This window comes from Acomys minous (assembly GCF_964271855.1).
Source record: "Acomys minous genome assembly, chromosome: 2".
Lineage (NCBI taxonomy): Eukaryota > Metazoa > Chordata > Mammalia > Rodentia > Muridae > Acomys > Acomys minous.
The window spans coordinates 31,746,085-31,763,243 of NC_140484.1; the positions used below are offsets into that span (position 1 = coordinate 31,746,085).

General features: G+C 43.6%; 1 pseudogene across 1 annotated transcript; it reads right to left on the reverse strand.

Annotated features, from left to right (window-relative positions):
- Window positions 1–663: 663 nt before the first annotated feature.
- LOC311609317 (nucleoside diphosphate kinase A-like) lies at window positions 664–8,588 on the reverse strand (annotated as a pseudogene). The gene is made up of 3 exons: window positions 8,568–8,588; window positions 7,653–7,850; window positions 664–1,116 (listed from the first exon to the last, which is right to left on the reverse strand). The product of its transcript is annotated as a nucleoside diphosphate kinase A-like (transcript).
- Between the last annotated feature and the right edge of the window lie 8,571 nt (window positions 8,589–17,159).

Here is a 17,159-nt window from a genome sequence, read left to right on the forward strand (position 1 = left end):
TTTGTTTGTTTGTTTGCTTTGTTTTTTGAGAAAGGGTATCTCTGTGTAGCCCTGGCTGTCCTAGAATTTGCTTTGTAGACCAGGCTGGCCTGCAACTCAGAGATTCACCTGCCTCTGGTTCCTGAGAGCTAAGATTAAAGGCCTGTGTCACCACTGCCTAGCTGGATTTTTCTCTTATTTATAATTCAGTCATATTTCTCTTTCAAATTGAGTTTTCCCTTCATTTTTGAGATAATAAGATTACATCATTCCCTCTTTTCTTTCCTGCCTCCAAATCCTCCCATACACTCCTTCTTGCTTTCTTTCAAAACAACTGCCTTTTTAATGAATTGTTGTTACATGCATACATGTATTTATGTGTATGTGTACATATATACATGCCTAAATATAACCCACTCATTTGCATTTATATATATATATTATATTTATAATGTTACTTGTACACATGTCTTCTTTTCTTCTTTCCTTCCTTCTTTTCTTTTTCTATTTATTTATTTTTTATTTTTTTTGGAGGTGAAACATTTTAATCCACTGCACAGGGAGTCACAGCTCTCAGAGGTTCCTTCCAGGTCAAAGGAAGTTCCAGAAATATCTAGAGTTGCTGGTCCCCTGCCTGTGAGAACAGGGGTAAAGTAGGTAGAAAAGCGGGTGCCCTCCTGTCACTCATAGATCCAAGATCCAGTTCTGAGCACAGCCCTTGCAAACCACCAGCTCCTTGGGCTGAAACCACAAGCTGATCTCCTCTACACTCTCCACAGAACCGCTGCTGTGGACGATGCTCCTGCCAGCTTGGATGCAGGAGTCTCCTCAGATGGTCCCAGGCTTAGATAGAGTCGGTGGGACTGGTCTCTCCAAGCATCACCCAGTCATAACATTCAGCGCCTCCCAGACCATAGCAACCACAGGTCCTGAGTGCATGTACTCCACCAAGCCAGTGGAGGAGGGACGGTCAGTCCTGCTCCTTGAGAAGAGGCCCTCTGAAGCCTGCATAAATTTCTAGCCAACAAAGTGGAATTCCTTCTGTTCTAAACACTTGATGATCTTGCCCACAAGCCCCCGGAGGGTCCCATGAGGGTTAATGACAATGAAGGTACACTCACTGTTGGCCGTGGTCCCCTTCAGAAGCCAGGTCTTTGTACGTATGTTTTCAAATTGAATTTTTGATTATTTTATGTTTAATATAATTACTGATTACTTGAGTTAAAGTTACCACTTTATTTTCTGACACTTGTCCCAAACATCTTATTTGGATTTTCTCTTGAACCTCAAACTTTTGTCTCTATTAGTGTCTAAGTTACAATATTTTAATCTTTTAAAGGAATTTAACAGTAAATAAGAAGATGTTCTCTTGCCATATTGATTTTTTTTTTAAAGTTTTCCGAAACAGAGTTTCTCTGTGTCGCCTTGGCTGTTCTGGACTCGCTTTGTAGACCAAGCTGGCCTCGAACTCACAGAGATTCACCTGCCTCTGCCTCCTCAAGTACTGGGATTACAGGCATGTGCCACCATGCCTTGCTCTATATTGTATTTTAATATTTGCTTGAAATACCATCCTGTCCCATTCTGGCTTCCTTTATCAGGACTGAGAAGTAAAGTGCCTCTGTGCGTCCATCGGACTCTGAAGGGCCATCTCCTTGTCCTTGTTCCTCAGGTGTGGGTGTCTTATCACCTTTTCTGCTTAGAAATATACTGGGCATCCCACGACCTTAGAGTGACCCCTTCTTGATGTGGACAGCTTCAAACTATTCTCTTTCCCTCTGTCCCTCTTCCTCACCTCCCGCTTTCTGGACCAGAGCTTCTCACTGTATTCCTGATGCCTCTTACCCACTCTGGTGTGCTTTCCATTGCTTTGTCTCTGCACGTTGTTTTTTTTAGAGCGTTCCCTCTTAATGTCATCTGTTTTATAATTTTAAATTTTAACTATCTTAAACTTGCCCTTAAGCTCATCTTAATTTTAAGAACTGTAGTTTTCAAGTTTTAATTATCTTTCTTACTATGCTATACTAAGCTTTGGAGTTTCTAGTTTACTTCTGATATTTCCAGAATTAAGGTTGGTTCTATAAATATAGCACGCCCAGCTCTTTTGTGCAGCATATCTATTTGATAAGTGTGATAACTCAGGTGTTGGGGACAGCTTGCTATGATTCCTGTTCTTCCTATGACTCATTCATTGTGTCCTGTTGCTCTACAAGCCTAGTAAGTTTTCGTCACCGCATGCTGGATATCATAGTTTACAAATTAGTTGGAAGCAGCTTTTAGGCCTGGTAAAATGATACCTTCATTCCAAGGAGCTATTCCAAGGAGCTGTGTGTGTTAGCATTCCAGGAATATTGTAATATAGTTTCAAAGTTGGAGTTTGCCTTGTACCATTAAGCATTGCAAAGTGATGTAAAACTTATTACAAATTCATGCAAGATGGGTGTGGTTGAATTAATTCCTTACAGCAGTAGTGTGGCTTCCATTGGGAGTGTAGCCCTGTTGTAAAGCTCCTATCTTTCAAGATAGATAGATAGATAGATAGATAGATAGATAAACAGATAGGTAACTGTGCAGCCATGTTCTTAGCTTAAAGGGACTTTCTCCAAGGACACTTTAGTTTTTAGCTTCTTTGTCCAGCCAAAGAATGCCACCAAAGACTGCTTAGCTTTGTAACCACTCTATTAGACAATAAAAACCCACAGAAAGAAAATCTACTTTGAGGCTGATGTTCGCCTACACCCAGTTTCTTATATTTCCTTAGCCCCAAATTTCTTCAATATTTTGCTTCTTTTATGCTTTCAGAAATGTGTTCCTCTACTTCCACTTCTTTCATTGCCTTTTACAAGAGGGTTGGCTCAAATCACCTAGTTAGCAACTATAGGATGTGGTTGATAAAGTATTGTGATCTATTGTTTAAATAGACTACTTAATCTATAAACTATTACTGAGAGAGAAACAAATGATCCAGTCATAAAAGCAGCTAAAAGAAAGAACTGGGCTACTGTTGGTTTTGAGTGGAGTTAAGACTTACCATGAGGAGATTTAGGTGAAGAAGGGCAGAGCAGATCCCCATCACTCATGTACACATCTTTCTCTTCCCACTGAACTTTCTGTCATGTTGAACTTATTGTAGGTCACTTAAGTTCTATGGCATCTTTTATTCCCTTCACATTTTGCCAATAAAGCATCAAAGAACTGCAGATTGCATTTCCAGGCTCTGATAATAGTGTGTCCCACTACATCGACACTGCAGGATCTGTACATAAGTAGTTGATAGTCACAATCAAATAATAGCAGCTGATGTCAGTGAAAAGTCACTTTTCTATGTACTATGAGTGCTATGTGCTTCCCATGCACTGTCTCATCCGATGGCCACAACATCATGAACTCACTAACACTAGTCTCCCCCTTTATCAGGGACCAAAGAGGTCAGAGATTTGCCTGAGGTCACATAACTGGTGTGTGGCAGTTTTTAGCAAGATGATGAGGCCAAAGCCCATAGAGTCAACAATACTGTGACAGAGTAGCTACCAAACAGTCGTGGGGACTCCGAGAAGCTGGGAATATCGTGTGGAGGAAGAGCCTGAGGAAGGGTAGAATGAGGAAGGGAGGGGCAAAGGACTCAGGTATCATCTTGGGAACAGATGAGAGCAACACATGGGAACAAGTAAACTAACTTATTGCGCAGGACTGATTGTTTCCAGCCAGTATGTGTTGTCAGCCCAAGTCAGTCCCACCAACAAGATGGAGCAGAGGACCCAAATCTTTATAATCAGGGCAGCTAGAGTTTCCTCTGGAAATGGTGGTGATTAAAGCCACAAAGCCAGCAGGGAACAGCAGCAGCAATAATAGCCGTGGCAGAAAGTGCGTGATATGATAGCGAACACCTCAGGGAGAGTGAGGAATAATGTAAAAGCTGGAGGAGATGGAAGGGAGCTTAGAGAACCGTCAGATGACAGCGACCGAGAAGGACAGAGCAGGCTGGCAGCACTCTCTATCCTCAGAGAAACAGAAATAATGATAGCAATGAAAACAGCAGCAGGCAGAGGGACTGGGGAGGCGACCCAGGGAGAGGAAAGAAAGGTTGGCAGGCGCTTGGCACTCTATCTACCTGGGGAAAACCTCAGATGTCATTTTTCTTCTTTTTTTGTGTGTGTGTCTGTGTGGATTGTAAGGAAATATCAGCCCCTCTTGAGATACTGAGCCTTGGATGTCTACCTCGTGGACTGTCACTCTTCCTACTCTGCAGAGTCGGGAGCGACAACCGAATGAATAGTTGTCCTTTGTGGGATGATGCACCGTAAAGATGTAACTGGGATGCAGCATTTAATTTCGCACTTGATGCAATTAAATGCTGCATCCTATTCAGGGATGTGGTCTACAATCCAGCTACCTAGAAAGTGTCTGAAAGACTCCATTCCTGTCTTATTCTATGATTTGAAGTAGCTTCCTCTCTCCAGAGACAAAAGAGATTGCGCTGGAAGATGGTGTCTAAGGTCCCTCTTTCTGTTCTGATTTTATCGGTTATATTTGCTCTACTGGGAGAAATTCTGAAAAAAAAGGGAAAACTACTCAGAGCAAGTTTTTGGGTTGTGGTTCAGATTTTTCATTGACTCTTCAGAGAGAGAGATGCATGCATGCGCTCATGTGTGTAGGCACACACAGGCACATGGATACACAACACATACCCACTTACAAGTTAGCATGCATCCTACATCTGTAGCAGGAGCAGCAGCAGCAGAATGGCCTATTTATTAATGATTTCAGTATTCCCTGGTCTTTTACATGTCACATCAAGAACAGGAAATAAAAATATTTGCACAACCTCCATAAGGGCCCAATAGTCCTCCTATAAAAATTCATCGCCACTCTACCATTCCTGACTTACCACATCCCTAAATGGATTCTCAGATATGACTCCATTTTAATCACCAGACCTCAGAGTTTTAAAAAAAAAAGTTAATGTCTAAATTTTACTCTAGGGCAAATGTATTAGTTACTGTCCTATTGCTGTGAAGAAACACCATGACCAAGGCAGCTCTTATAAAAGGAAGTATCTAATTCGGGGCTCGCTTACAGTTTAAGAGGGTCAGTCTATGATCATCATGGTGGGAAGCAGACAGACATGGCATTGGAACAATAGCTAAGAGCTTCACATCCTGATTCATAAGCAGCAAGCTGAAAGACAAGAGAGGGAGGAAAGGAGGGAGAGAGGAAGGGAGGGAAGTAAGGAGAGGGAGAGATAGACAGACAGACAGACAGACAGACAGGCAGAGACTATGGGCCAGTGACACCCCTCCTCCAACAAGCACACCTTCTAGAAATGCCCCTATAGGGGCCATTGTCACCCAAACTGCTACCAGGAAGTGAATCCAAGTTGTTTAGAGGTCCGTCACTATCACCAGAACTTTCCTGAGGTCTTCAGGATATCGTGAGGGTGACAGCTTGAGAATCAGTGCACGAGCGCTGTAAGGGTGGAGACAAGTCCTATGACCCAAGGATAGCGCTTACTGTATAACAAACACTTGATAAATGCTTGCCAAATGGATTGCTTACTCCATTACTCCACAGTCAGGAATAATCCCAGGACAAATCAAAAGACTGGCAAACTTTCAATCCATCTTTCTTCTTAAAGGAGTTACCTCCATAGTCTTTTCCACACCCCCCTCACCTTCCTGTCCTTCTCTTACCCTACATTTGCATTTATCCCAAGTCCCGGTCACTAGCACAGAATCCATTACAAGATGTTAACCTCCAAACTGTTTCTTCACAAGAATGTCTCCAATGTGTGGGAGCAGTAGGCAGGGGGAAGTGTCTGTGGGTCTAAGAGAGCAGATTTGCAAACCCCCTTCACTTGGTTATCAATCAATCGTGTGCAAGGCCTCCTTAAGTTCTCTCACCTATCAGATTATGAAAACACCTCTCTGTGAGCACTACAGTGATGATGAGAAGCTAGTAAGAGTCTTGCACACACACACACACACACACACACACACACACACACACACACACACATATATGTACATATATAATATATAGATAGATTCGCTTCTCAGTTTGGGAAGCAAGTGAAGGAGAAAACCTTGAACAAACCCAAAGGCATTTCTTTAACTGCTTACTAGTACAGACCACTCTCATTGTTCCTTGTTTTGTGGTAATGTTCTAGAACCTGCTTCTGTTTTTATTTTATTTTTTCCAAACTAACATCTCAGTATTTGTAAACTGCGCCTAGTGAAATCCACTTCATAGCTAGGGTTTAGGTTTGTCAATGGGCCGGGTAATCGCCTTCCTTGCATGCATGTGTGTGCTGTGGTTTCGACCGCTTGGATAGAAAGATGGTGGGGACGTAAGGAACAAAAGAGAGCAGAGTCTCCATATTTGTGCCACCTTACACGCCCGTCAGCTCTGTTACTAAAAAGCTGGCGACAGCATGGACACTTCATCGGTTGCAGCTACTATCAACCAGAAGTAACAACGGTGATGGCTACACGATATGGCTGCCGGATTTTAATTTTAAAATACAGGGTATGGAAGTCTCCATCCCTACCCTTTACCAGTTACTTTTGGGATAATGCATTTCAGATCTCAGATTCTATCGTTTGAAAGAGGTACCCCACCATTATATAGATGTAGCCTGGAAACTTCCATCTTAAACTTTTACTTCAGCATCAGTGATGAGCAGAAGTTATCACTGGTACATTTTATAGTGAGTTAAACTGAAGAAAATGTTTTAAACACACACACACACACACACACACACACACACACACATTTGCATGTACCCAAATATATTCACTTGAGTCCTTTGTAAGAATATTACTTGGTGAAGTGAGCACAAGCGAGCTATACCCACTTACTGACAATTCACACCTTCTGGTATTTTGGGGGGTGGGGTATGAAGAACGTTCTGACTTCTTCCTCCATGTTGTAGTCTTTGGCATATGTGAAGGTGATGTTTTTTCAGGAGTTATGCAATACCCAAGGCTGGACAAGGTAATCCTCGCAGATCCTGTTGGCCTGCCTACATGATAAACCTGGTAACTGTGCTCATAGATACCCATGCCAAAATTATAGTCCTCTAAAAACTTCTGTAGAAGGATTTAAACAGTTTTGTGCCTTGCCACCAAAATGTGTGTTCATATTTCTACACCTCCACACCTGGCAGTATTTCAGCCCAACATTTGCTACAGTATTTTGAGTTCGTCTTGTTTATTTTTTTCTCCTGATGTACATTTCATGTGGAGCGCTGAAGTTATCACTTCCCATACGTTCTGCTGCCGCACAGCCCTACTCCCAAGCCACACTCTTCCAGATTAAAATGCACTGAAAAGGGAACATGGACATCAGGGTTTAGAATCCTTTTCCTTTCCGCCTCAGCGTTTGTTGCCTGGGTCCAGAATAACACAGTCCGACTTCAGCTACATAAGCACAGAATTGCAGAAGTAGGCAGAAAGTGAGCATTTGATATGAACCGTTATTCCCAGAATCTCACGTTTTGGAAATATTGATGTCAGCGTTGCATTGGGGTAGAGAAAGTACCTTGCCTGGTGCGCTGTTTAAAAAAAAAAAAAAGTATGCTGTGGCGCTGTGCATGTGGAGTCCAGGATTTGAAGAGAGGTGCCCTAGATTAACACTTTCCTTACAAGGAGTCATGGGACCAAGGCTATCGGTACCAGTGAGAAACGCATTGGAAATGCACAACTCTGGGTCCCTTGGACTTCCTGACGCCGTGTCCCCTGGGGGTCGAATCCAGCAAGCTGCTTTGCTCTTTTTTGCCTTCTTCTCATCACAGAGTTGTGAAGCACCCTGGAAGGTAAACCTCGGCGGTAGTGATTTTCCAACCTCAGCTCAGCTTCTAACTTGGCCCGCAGCTGGGGGAGACACCCCAGTGCCTTAGCGGTCCACCCCCCTGTTTCCCTTACCTCCACTTGTGCTGCTACAAAGGATTCTCTTGGCACCCCTATTGCTTGGGATTAATTGTGTGAATTCTTTGAACCAGCCCTCTCAGGTAAAACCTTAAGCAGAGAAACTGAGGCCCAGACTGTGGGGCCCAGACTCAGGAGGTTAAGAGTACAGTGTCCTTTGCTCTCAGCCACGGGCCTTTACCACAAACTTCCAGTCTCCCTTCTGTGGCCTTGTGGCACGTGACCATGCCATCCCCTTTCCTCCGCAGGAGGAGGAAGATCACAGGAGATTGGGGAACTACTCTGGAAAAAAAAAACCGGGGCGGTGATGGGACGGGTGGAGAGGAAGCTCTTGGGAAAGCGCTGTTTCTCCTTCCCCTGTACTGCTGTAATTGCAGCCTTGGTGGAAAGATGACCTGTTCGCTTCACTGTAAGTATGCCGGAGCCATAGAACTCACGTCTATTGTAAGAGGGATGTGGCAGGCGTCTTCAGGTTGAATATAGCAGAAACCCACCACACGTGGATCTGGCCATCGGATCCACTAGGAGCTGATTAAGGACTACAGGAAGCCAGGCTTTGAGAACTGAACAGACAGCGCTGGCACCATCGAGCTTTTCTCTAAGTAGGGTTCTCATTGCTGCCCGTCTTTGCCTTCACTTTGAAGTCTGGCTTGTTCTTTTTACCTTATGCGTGGAAGAGAACATGCCCGCGAGCAGCTGTAAGGTGGCAACTCCTGAGCAAGAAGGCAGGCTCTTTCCTCTCCGGTGTGGGCATGAATCCCAGGGCAGCACTCTGACTGGACCGGAGGATTGGGCAGGTCTGGGTCATGTGACTACTCCTGAAGACCAGGTTGTTGGTAACTCTAGGATTGTATGGTGTGCTACCAGGTGGCAAAACCTGGGGAAGCTTGTTAGTAAGGCCGAGAACCAAGCTGAAACTCTCACAGAAATCATCTGGGTGTAAAGTGAGTTCTGCTATCCAGGGCCTAGGAGGATGCTGTGTGTTGATAGCATTTCCACCTTCAACAGGACTTACAATACTGCTACATAAATACATACATAATGTAAAGATGTCTTTCTAAACACAACACCTGAGCCATCAATGAGGATGGTTTCCCCTCCCACTTGAATCCAACAAGAATGTAGCTTATCCTTTACCCAGGAGCAAAATCTACATGGGCGGTAAAGCTCACAGCATGGGTACTGCAAGACGCACAGACACATGCTCACCTCTCAGGGGTCTCCTTGTCCAGGGAATTAAGAGCCAAGCAGGCTCGCAATGCCTTCCATGTGTCCTCACGGCAAACCGCCTTCCAGGCAAAGACAGCTGAGCAGCTGTGTGGGAGCTGTGTGTGGCTGCACTCAGACATGAACACCGATACTCAGATCATGTCCGTGCTGGTTAAAATATAGTTGTTTTCGCCTCTGTTCCTTAGATCCTAAACAGCTAACATTTCTTCTAAACCACCCCATAACCAGAGACTAAATCTTCTTAAAACAAACATGCACGTGGGCCAGTGGCATAGTATTAACGGCCGAGAGATGCAGCGTCTGGAGAGCCGAGCACTGCCTAAGAGTGCTTATGAGTTCCCATATTGTTATTACAGATTACAGCAATTGGCTAGCCCATCTCAGAGACGTCAAACGCAACCTACATGCCCGGAACAAGCTATAGTCTGTGTTTTCATCTTAAAAACCTTGGTTACACTGGTGCATCTTTATCAATAATTTTGAAACGATATTTCCACTGAGAAATTATAAAAGAAATGACACTATTCAATTTCTTTATGCTTTGCATCCTTTCAGAGCTGCTCAACATTGAAAAAAAAGAAAAAAGCCAGCAGGTGCGACTGACTCTCTTAGCAGGCCTGATAGAACTCTTGTCCTGAAAGAACTTTCAATTACAGACTGTCTCTCCAGCCTCCTGTTCTAGGCTCCCCCCAGACAGCATCAGAACAGTACATAAAGATGTATGACTGAGACACAGTACAGTGTGCTGCCAACAGGCCATGAAGGAGGAGAGAGGAGAAGGCACAGAGAGCTTTTCTATTGCTTTTTTTTTCTTTTGTCTTGTTTCCTTTTGCTTTTTCTCCCATTTTACATTTCTTTTCAAATTACAAAGAAGGCGCCATCATTCAAGAGGAAGCGTGACAGGATGTGCTAATTCATTTGTTCCCAGGATGCTTTGTATCAGTGCCCTCACCCTGTTAGAAAGTGGCTCTCCTCTACCACTGGGCTCAGCGCTAGATTGGATCAGAGAAAGGGCACACAAACCCACAGGAGAATGGCAGCCGTGAGGGGCTGGGGGTGCAGAGGTTTTGCAGTGTGCCTGGAGGTCCAACCCCAGCACCAAGAAAAAGAGTATAGAATTATAAAATACCTTGGACTCTTTCCTTCCAATTCTTTTTTTCTTTTTTTCAGTTGTCATTCTTTTGGCAAGTAGATTCACATACGCAAAAGATTACTTTTCAGTGGTGTCTTTTCCACTACCCACTGAGTCTGATGACTTCTCTAAAAATTTCATGAGGGTGTCTGATTGCCATTTTGCAGCCGGGAATGACAATTAAAAAAAAAAATCCTCTTTTAATTCAATACATTTGATATGCACATAATTCCTTAAGTGTGAAACCTTGCTTGAAGTTGTCTTCAGTTTGCCACTTCTAAAGGAGGAATGAGGAAGGGAGTGATCAAATACATTTCTTATAAGGACCTGGCACGTGGTACCATGTGACAGCAGATGGCATGTGAAAGCCGTTGTAGGAAATACGGCCCCTGTTAAACAGGCTGTGAATGTGCAAGGTTGTGCGTGTCTCCTCAGAGTGCCGTTCAAGTCACCCTGGCATCTGCAGGAGAGCAAACAGCCTCTTGTTCGCTTTCGGAACGAAAGCTAATGTGAGCAGCCTTAGGAAAGTCATGGAACAACAGGTACCCTGGGCCAGCTGCTGTGCTGGGTAGGCGCGCCCATCAGAGTTAGGAGCATTTTACTCCTGGGGCACTGGACTTGGACAGGCCCTGAGTGTTTGGAATGTGTATCAGACTATTGAATAGCAAGGCACAAACAAGTGCAAACTCAGAGGCAGCAAGTGGAAAGACAGAAAGAACACAAAGTTCCCCATTTGGGAGTAAAATTCCTCTTTGTCTCCCTGCGTCCTTGATTTGGGGGGGGGGGGCGGGCACCAAGAGAGCAGCTACTCTGTTTTGTGTAAAAGTAACCCCATCAGAGGTCCTCAAACCCTTTGCTTAGGCTGAGAATTTCATGCCCGTCTCTTGATTCACACCAAGGAGAAGCTAAATTTTGCTCTGTGATACACATCCAAGGCAGCATGCTAATGAGAATTATTATTAAGCAATGTAGAGTTGGCAGCAGCTCCTGCAATCTGCTCAGCAGCAAAAGCAGGCAGGGCAGAGGCAGAGAGTCAGAAAAGCAGCTTTGTGGAGTGCTCTTCGGGACCTGATTCGTTTTGGTCACTCTCAACACCAGGCAAAGCCAAGTATTATTGTAAGCTTCACAGGCATGGCACTGTTCCCCCCCACCCCCACCCCCACCCCCACCCCCAGCTCTGATGTATCTGGCCTCTTTTAAGAGGGGAACACCTCGATTTTACTGCAGCTTTAGAAACACCCCACTCTTCACCACAAAACAGAGTTTCTGCAAATTCAAGGAGCAAGGTAAAAGGAGGAGCAATTTGCTCTGCATTTTAGAGTGTCTTTTATTTTGATAGCCCATCCAAACAGGCTCATGGTGCTCTCGGTGTGGGAATGACATGTTAGAGCTCTCAGTGGAATGCCTTTTAGAGGAGCCTGTGACATTTTGATCAGGTAGTAAGAGGCCGGGTCACCAACTGCTGCCTAGCAGAGGGGTCTGAAAGAGAGCTGCTGTGACTCAGCCTCCAAGTAGTGAGACCAAAATCTTTGGGGAGGATACACACAGCACGAGGCAGCCAAATTTGTCAGGGCTTGAGAGCAGCTCTGCTGTGTGCAAGCACAAGGACCTGAGTTCGGGACCCACGTGAGCAGAAGCCGCACACAGCTGTGCATGCTTGGAATCCCAGCTTGAGACATACTAGACAGTCAGCTTAGCTAAATTGGGGATGCCCAGATCCCAGTTAGCGACTCTGCCTAAAGATACATATATAAATAATGATTTCTAATGTGCACTGTTCCTGAGGAATAGCATCTGAGGTTGTTGACCTCTTTCTGGCCTCCACAAACATGCACGCACATACTTACACAAACACACACGTACGTACATGTAAACGCACAGAAGATTGCCGGACAGGTAATTACCGAAATATACTGATACAAGCTATTGTTAAGGCTGACAGACCACAGCCATCCCATTTCTGTCTCCTCCATAGGCCTACAAAGGCTGATGGACACTAAGATGTTTCTTCAAGCACCTCAGACAGAGTAAATTACAGATTGTTGTCACTGTGTGTCCTTTTCATTTCTCTATATTTTTCTAACACTTAAGAGACCTGGAATTTAGTCTTGGCTTCTTGGTCCAGTCACTACTTCCTGCTGCTCAGGGCCTCCCTCTCCTCCTGCTGAGACCCCTTTTCTGGTCTACATTGTGATGCTGATCTCTTCCTGAGTAACCATCCCACCCCCACCCTCAGCCACATGTGTCATCGCTCAAGACCAATGTCAGGACGGTGTTGCAGCCTTACTTGAAGCCCCCAGTGGTATCCCTTGACCCTGCTTAAAATACCACTAAGGCGCTCTCTCCACCGTCTGCCACCAACTGGTCCAGACTCAGATCTAGCCATGTCCCAGTGTACACATCACACTCGAGCCACACGGAGCTGCCTCCACTTCTACAGAGGAGATGAGCTTTGCCTTGCTCCTGGGTTTATGTCCCTGTTGCTTCTTTTGTTTGAGATCCTTGATGTTTGTTGGTCAGACTCCTGCCTTCATAGTCCAGAGATGTTCAACCTCCTCCTCAACCTCTTCTCCCTCTATAAAGCCTTTCCAACTTGCATCCTTCTTTGATACCCGCCCCATTTCCTTACCCCTGTGTCTCTCATCATACCTGCCTTCTAGCCAATTCTAATTTTTTAAATGACTGCGTAGTATTCCACTTAATGGATAATCATAATTGGTTCAACAAAATCCATATTGATGGTCATTTGGCGCCTCAAGTTTTTTAGGTTGTCTTTGAGATTCCAATTTTTCTTCGTAAATGACTGTTAACTTATGCTTTTCTTTATGTCATCACCACTTATAGAAATTCAGAGCAGCTTGCCAGAGATGCAAAAATAAATAGGAAACTACTCATTTAGAATCTGCAAAGGTGACCCCCTTCTAATTGCTTTGTGTACATAAGATGTACAGAATACTCTTAGAAATACTGAACTATAGAATAAATCAATGTCAAAACAATAGTGATCTGAAAACAGTTAACAGTTATAAGATTAGGGTCTACCTCTATGAACTATATTTAAAATACCACATAAAGAAATTGGTATTTTTACCTACTTACTGGAAAAATAAGTAAATATAATGGCAGATGGTTTACATTCCCTTCTGCTCTGTCCCACCAACCCTGCTCTCCCCAGAGTAGGTAAAAAGGCATCCCCAGCAGCTATTCTGTGTCGTTTAATGGGTGGAATCAGATTCTGTAGTGAAGAGGAGAGGAAGCCAGAATAAAGTAGAACCAGGAAGTCTAAGTAACAGAATTGCCTGAAGATAGGCTAGGTTTTGCAAGTAACCATTTAAAGATTTGGTCCTGGGCTGGACTCTCCAGGAAAAAGAGTTCAGGAAGAGACAGGGCAAACTGCTGTGCCCTGTAACAGCAGCTCTCGTTGCCTTTCACATTGAGACTGGCAATGTATACTCAGATGTGCTTGTCACTTTCTGTCACATCAGCGACACTAGAAAATAAATCCAGTTTCTAAGAAGGTGGCTGTATCAGATATATGGTTTGTAAATAGGGTATTATTGTCTTTACGAATATTTGATATTACAATTAAGTAGTGTTTTTATTAGCTCCTGAATTACCACGTAAAATAAATAAATATTAGACAAATTAGCCAATAATATAAATGTAAGTTGTGATGATTTACAAATCTGCTGAGCAAACACCCACTGATTACCTACAATATATTGTATCAGGGCCCAAGCTGTTACGATTTACTGAAAAGAGAAAACTTGCAGAGTTGTGATGAATGGCTTAAGTTGTTATATGCACAGTTTCCATTCTCCTGATTTCCCCAGCAACTGTGCTTTTTGCTGACCTTGGAGAATTATATTTACAGGTCTCTTTTATATGTAATAGGCCAGTAGGCTTAGGTTTTTGCTAATAGGTCAGTAATGGTGTCTGTATCCATTTCTGAAAATGTCTTAAGGGAAGGAGCCATGTGTTTATTCCCATTTTTCCTTCCTTCCTTCCTTCCTTCATGTTCACAACCTAGATTTCTAAGGCTACACATAGCTGAGCCATGAAATAGAGGGGACCTGGGTCATAGGCTGTAGAAGACATACGCATGCTTATCTCATTACTATCAGAGTTAAGAAAGCATGTGACAAAAATGACCATTTGATGGGGTCAGGAGGCTCTTTCTGTCCCTTGAATTTGAGGCAAATTATAATATATGATATTTCATATACAAGATGGCACAAGTATGAATTTTGTTGTAGACAAGCCTTGATTATTTCAATGAACTTTAGTTAGAAATATAATGGTATGTGATAATTAATCAAATGTGTCAAGAATAGTAGATTTCATATTCTCTTTGAAGTTTTCTCAAGGAGACATCAAGAAGTAGTAAACATCAAACCCCTACTCTGATCTACCCAATGGACAGGACATTCTCTACAGTTAGGTGGAGAGCAGGGACTGACTCTGACATGAACTCTGGTGCCCCATATTTGATCACCTCCCCTTGGTGGGGAGGCCTGATGGCACTCAGAGAAAGAATAAGCAGGCTACCAAGATGAGACTTGATAGCCTATGACCATATAGTGGAGGAGGAGGTCCCCCTCGGTCATAGACCTAGGGGAAGGGAATAGGGTGAAAGCAGGAGGGAGGGAGGAATGGGAGGATATAAGTGAAGGAGTAACAATTGAGTTGTAATCTGAATATTTATTAAATAATAAGAAAAGAAAATGGACCTATTGTCTCTCAAGCAAACTTGATCTTCCCATAGTTTAGTAATTACTTTGTAATGCCAAGCTGGTTTTCCATACAATGTGTTTCCCACACTGTTCCTGATGCTAATTATCCTTGCTATGAAGCATGCTGGAAATAAAGACCCCACTAGATGAAACATATTCTGTTATGGTAAAAATATACTAAAACATTATTGTGAATGTTCAGATAGGAATCAGGAGAGGAGGCAGCACTGGTAAGTGGCTCAGTAAGTAAATGGGCTTGCCACAAAGTCCAACAACTTGGCTTTGATACCTGTGACCCACACAGTAGAAGGAGAACTCAAACAAGATGTCTTCTGATTTCCATATATACACCACCACGTATGTGCATTCACATACATACTAACACACACATAATAAAATGAAATAATTTTGAAAGAAGTATGATATCAGGGCATGATACATAAAATATGAGTTCTACTACCAATGAAAATGAAGGGCCCTTGACCCAAACGAAGAAATGAGCACTCTTAATGCTATAAAGACATATTTGAGTCCCTTATATTTTTATATTAATCACTTATCATGTGCATGGTTTGTAAACTGACATCTTCTGTTGTGTAGGTCATCTCTTCGTTGTTGCCTTGTTTCTACACTCAGTGTGTGTGTTCACTCAAACAGGAAGCCTAGCCTCCTGCAGCCATTTGGCCTCAGCTTTCTAAGACATGAGTGTAACAAGTGAGCTGTTGAGTGACTCTTCTAGAGACAAGACACAGAAATGCTCATCCTCCCTAAATAAAAAAAAGAGAACACCAAGAGACAAATATATAATTAATTATAAATAGATAGATAGATAGATAGATAGATAGATAAGTAAATACTCTGTTCAAATCTGTCTTGGTGAACCAATCAGTTTCTGAGGTTAGTTTCCGGAGTGTTGACCACTCACAGGCTGCTGCTGTGGAGAAGTCTTGTGTTCACTCCTTTAAACAGCTGTGCCTACAATGTCTGGAGATGGGAGATGCATAGAGAAATTCTCTTGAAGAGGTTCTCATTGCTTTCCACCATTCCCCATGCACATCCTGCTACCTTGAGGATCTCAGGTGGGGCTTGGCCATCGCTTGGCTTTGAGACCATGATACTGGCGCCCCATCTGGAGGGAGCAGCTACCCTGTACTTGCTCCAGGCTGGCCTTGAGTTTCTGAAGTCCCACATGTCTTAGGTCTGGAGAATCCCATGCTCATGGGAATCCTGAACATGATGTGTAATTGAGGGGGAGGAGAAGGGTAGCACTCTGTTGTATCCTAGCTCACACTCTATGGTCCCCTTGGGCTTCACTTACACACACACACACATGAATTTTTTTAATACAGGAAAAACAAAGCATCGAACCAACTGAAGGTCCCTCGTGAGCACATGTAATCACCTGTGCTGTGCACCCAGAGAGTGGGCTTGGTAGGGTAATGAGAAGGCATGGTTGTCACAAACATTCTCTCTGACCTATACCTGTTATTGCAGCCTGTAGGAAGGCCTTTCCCGATGGAAGCCTCCAGCCAATGCTCCTCCTGCCTACATACTTTCTCCCTGTTGATCTTGTGACCCACTCTCCCTATTTTCTCAGTTTATTCAGACCTCCACACAGCAGTCTAGCACCCCCACCAAAAGGGAATCCTGAAAGAAACGTGTTCTATTGTTGGCAGGTCACATGGTGCCTCTTACCATTCACTGAAGTGAAATGAGAGAAAATTTACACCCTCCCCCCCCTCCACACACACAAGGATGATGATGATTGTTGGTGCTCCAAATTTCAAGCCAGTGTCCTTGTTTAGAGAGCTTCAGAACATTTTGTATTCAACTGCCCAACTCATCAGTGAGACAAGCATCCCATTATTATCCGAGATGATGTTTCTGCAGTTGGATTGAGAAAATGCCCTGCTTTTTAGTGGCTTGGGAGTTTCTCTCTGTTTTTTTTCAAATCTGATACCCTTCCATTACTTTAGTGGAAATATTATGGAGTTCCTGACTTTTGGTTCCTTTTACAGAACAGATTCAACAGGCTGAAAATGGCTCTCCCCTGAAGAGGCAGAGGTGAAATACAGCTATCCCCCTCAGCTGTAGACACTCGACCCTGTACTACAGGAACATTTCCATTTCCTCTGGTTGTCCAGTAGTCAGTTAATTCAC